Raw genomic sequence first — 4,588 nt, 5'->3', positions numbered from 1 at the left:
CGTTGATGATGTGGTTGTGAGAAGCAGAAAGAAGGAGGATCATATCCAAGATCTTCGCGAAACGTTTGCGAATCTTCGTCGCCATGGGCTCAAGCTGAACCCGAAGAAATGTGTCTTCGGCGTGCGAAGAGGAAAATTATTGGGCTGCATGATCACCGAAAGGGGAATAGAGGCAAACCCGGAGAAGATCGAAGCCATTAGGCGGATGAAGCTGCCAACCACAAGAAAGGGGGTGCAGAAGCTAACAGGCAGGTTGGCTTTGCTGAACAAATTCATTTCGAAATCAGCAGAGAAGTGCCTCCCATTCTTCAAGGCTCTGGCAACTTAGAATGGGGCGAAGAGCAGGCGAAGGCCTTCGAAGACCTCAAGCAGTACATTGAGAAATTGCAGTCATGTCCAGCCCCTCGAAGAAAGAGTTGCTGTTATACAGCTCCACATCAGGTGCAGCCGTAAGTGCTGCTCTCGTCGAAGAGCGCACGATCAAAGGGGCATTGACACAGGTGCCTATATACTTTGTTTCCGAAGCCCTAAACGGGTCAAAATTGCTATACTCAGAAATGGAGAAGATGGCATATGCGGTGGTCATGGCAGCACACAAGCTTCGATACTACTTCCAAAGCCACAAAATCAAGATCAGCAATCAAGTCATAGGTCTTGGCAGACTTCATCGCAGACTGGACACTAGTAGCACCTTCGCAAGAACAGCCGAAGATAGAGGCAATATGGCAACTTGAGTGTGATGGGGCTTACCAGAGAGACGGAGCAGGAGCTTCAGCAGTCCTGACAGCACCTTCGGGTACCCAACTGAAGTACGCAGTCAGACTTGACTTCAATGGGTGCACCAACAATGTTGCTGATTACGAAGGCCTTCTCTTGGGTCTTCGCAAAGCAAGAGCGCTGGGCGCACGAAGATTAACGATCAGGTCTGACTCAAAGTTGATCACAGGCCAAATAAACAAATCAAACAGGGCTCTCAAGCCAGCATTGGCAAAGTACCTGGCAGCAGTGCGCAGCATGGAGAAATACTTCCTCGGGTTTAGTGTCCGCAGTTTCTCCAGAACGAAGAATAAGCAAGCTGATCAACTGGCGAAGGCAGCAGCGCAGTTTGATCCATTACCGCCAGATGTCTTCTTTGAGACATTAAAGCAGGCCTCCGTCAATTGTGCCGAAGAACCAGCTAAATTCGTCAATGCCATAACAAGCGAAGACTGGAGGGCCGCCATAATGGCTTATCTTCACGGACACTTCGTCCCGGAGGATGAGAAGGAAGAGAAGAGAATGGCACTTTGGGCCAGGAATTACAGAATCATAGGCGAAGAGTTATACTGAGGAGGAGTCCGCACACCACTCCTAAAGTGCATCTCACGTGAAGAGGGAAAACAGCTACTTGAAGAGATTCATGCAGGGATGTGTTCTTCGCACATCGCAACGAGGGCCCTGGTCGGCAAAGCTTTCCGCGAAGGATTTTATTGGCCATCGGCTATAGCGGACGCTCACGATGTGGTTCGCACATGCCCAAATTGCCAAAGGCATGCCCCATACAGCAAGTTCCCACCCGACGAGGTGCAGCTACTGCCTCCGGTATGGCCCCTCGCGCGATGGGGCATTGATATTGTTGGACCATTGCCTACGGCTCTAGGAAACTACAAGTACGCCGCTATGGCGGTAGAGTACTTCTCCAAATGGGTCGAGGCCAAAGCGCTCAGGGACATCACAGCAGGAGCCCTACAAAAAATTTTTTGGCAGAACATCGTTTGCCGCTTTGGGGTTCCGAAGGAGGTTACAGTGGACAATGGCAAGCAGTTCAATTGTGCAACTTTCAGGGAGTTTACCACTCAACTTGGCACCAACTTATGCTTTGCCTCGGTATACCACCCACAGTCCAACGGAGCAGTGGAAAGGGCCAACGGCATCATCTTCGCAGGCATCAAGAAAAACATCACTGAGCTGCCGAAGGGGAAATGGGCGGATGAGCTGCCGAGGGTCATATGGTTTCATAACACAACAGAGTCCAGGACCACGAAGTTCACCCCTTTCAAGTTTCTATACGGCAAAGAAGCCGTAACACCCGAGGAAATCAAGCTCAAATCCTGGAGAACAGCCGAAGGGGCAGAAAAGATCGAAGAAGACATCAAGCCCTCAATTGACACAATCGAAGCTGGCAAGATACAAGCAACAATCAACTTAGGAAAATATCAAGAGGAAACACGAAGGTGGAAGAACAAGAAAGTGAAGCCCAGGAACATCAAAGAGGGCGACTTGGTGCTTCGAAGAATACCGAAGGCCAAGCAAAAGGGCAAGATGCACAGCAAGTGGGAAGGCCCATTTATCGTCGCATCTATGGCAAGGCCAGAGGCCTGCAGGCCCCGCACGCTAGAAGGCACCGAAGACCCTTATTCATGGAACAAGGACATGCTACAAAAGTACTACGTGTAGGAAATGTGTAAGAGTCACCGGAGGAAAATAACCGAAGGGGCTTGTAGGGAAAATTATTTTTCATTTTTGCGTTTTCCCTTATTTCTCATGTGTAAACCCGCACAATGTACCGAAGGGCCCGTACTCTTTTCCTCACGGGGGAAGATTTCGAGTGTCCACTCGGGCGCCGAAGGTGTGAGGTTTTTAACAAGGCGGGACCCTATGTAACCCCTTGTGAAATATAAACAAGGCCCCCACAAAAAAGTCTCGAAGCAACAAGCACGCTGCAAAGGCACCGAAGCGTCTATCCCTCTTCGTCAAAGCGAAGAGGGGAGTCATCGGCGCGAGGTACAAGCTATAACTCTTGAAAGAAGTAAGCACGAGGCGCAACCCCGATTAAGGGCTTCGCTCCTCTTAGCTCCACTTCCGGAGAAATTAACAAAATCACGTCGCATGAAAGCGAAGGGTGGAAAGTCCTGTCACGTGAAAGCCGAAGGCAAGGCGCGAACCTCTCCGGCTAAAGAGCCAAAGGTCCCCTAACAAAATCCCGACGCATGAAAGCGAAGGGTGGAAAGTCCTGTCGTGCGAAAGCCGAAGGCTAGGCGCGAACCTCTCCGGCTAAAGAGCCGAAGGTCCCCTAACAAAATCCCGTCGCATGAAAGCGAAGGGTGGAAAGTCTTGTCGTGCAAAAGCCGAAGGCTAGGCGTGAACCTCTCCGGCTAAAGAGCCGAAGGTCACCTAATAAAATCCCGTCGCGCGATCCCTGTGCAAGTCCTCACGAGCAAACTCAAAGGCAAAGGCTTGCAGAATTAAAACGAGGCCCGAGGGGCTACAACACGTTTCACAGTCATCATCCCCGCCAGTCGAGCGAAGGGGGGGTGGGTGGTGCTTCGCAAAACAAGAAAGATGCATGACACCGGTGAAGATGAACGAACAAAAAGGCGTTTGTAACCTCGCCCGCACAAAGGGGGGGTGGCATTTCGCAGAATATATTTGTGCTTAGTCGAAGGGTAAACGCCAAAAAATTACATAATTTATTACGCACAAAGTACAGGTTTATCACACTGCAAAGATACAAGTTAATACACTGTGAAGATACACTTCGCGCGAAGGAATGAAGAAATAAGTTATATAGTTACACCTGAGTTTATGACACCGCGAAGATACAAGTTATTACACTGTGAAGATACACTTCGCGCGAAGGCACGAAGAAATAAGTTACATAGTTACATCCGAGGCCTCTTCCTCGAAGACTAGGCGGTCCACCTCAGATATGATTTCCCGGACCATCACATCTATTATGTCTTCGGCTATCCGTCAAAGAAATGCTTCGAAGTCGTCCCCTAAAACCGAGGGCAACGCAGATTAACTAGAGCTCTCGTCGAGGATGCCTTTGAGTCAGTACATAAATTCATGAGGCGACAGGGGCTCTTCGTCCACCGGCTCCGGCTTCGGCTCACGGAGACCGGCGGGAGCACTATACGGCCTATCGGTATCGAGAATCCGTTTTATTTCGCATCGAAGCGCGTGGTCAGCAAGGATCTTTGAATGTTTTTCGAGATCACGCTGAAATTCGGCAAAAAAAAAATGTTTCGTCTCGGCGTTATGAAGATCGTAAACACGCTCCCTATCTACCCAAAATTCTTCAAAAGAAACCAAAGGGTAACGAACATAGAACTTCGCCCAGGACGCACCAGCAACATAGAAATTCCCTCGCTTCAGCTGTCGAGGCAGCACGCCATCGCTCACCTGCGCAGGGGCCAACGCAGGGTCCTGCGCAGGCACCGAAGGTGTTAGTTTTCAAAAAAAAATCATAATTACAACAAGTGGACTGTCACACGACCGCGACCCTCACACCTCGCCAACTGCACGGTGAGAAAAGCCCTTCGGGGCTTGATCTTCGGCCACCGGGGCTTGGTCGGTATTTCCTCCTTCGCCGGCCACTCCCTCATCGCCATCATCGCCGAAAGGCGGCATAACACCTCCGCCGGCGTGGTCGCCGCCACCTTCGGCATCAGCAGCCGCAGCTTCGGCAAGGATGGGCTCCGCAACAGCGTCGGCTTTGGCTTGGAGCTAGAAAATATAAATTCCCAGAGATATAAAGATGCATTTAAGGGCGAAGAAAAGGCACATCAAAAAGAAGATGAAAGTACCTGGGCCTTCATTCGATCCA

This window comes from Panicum virgatum, chromosome 2K (assembly GCF_016808335.1).
Source record: "Panicum virgatum strain AP13 chromosome 2K, P.virgatum_v5, whole genome shotgun sequence".
NCBI lineage: Eukaryota > Viridiplantae > Streptophyta > Magnoliopsida > Poales > Poaceae > Panicum > Panicum virgatum.
Note: the sequence above shows the minus strand (reverse complement) of the source record.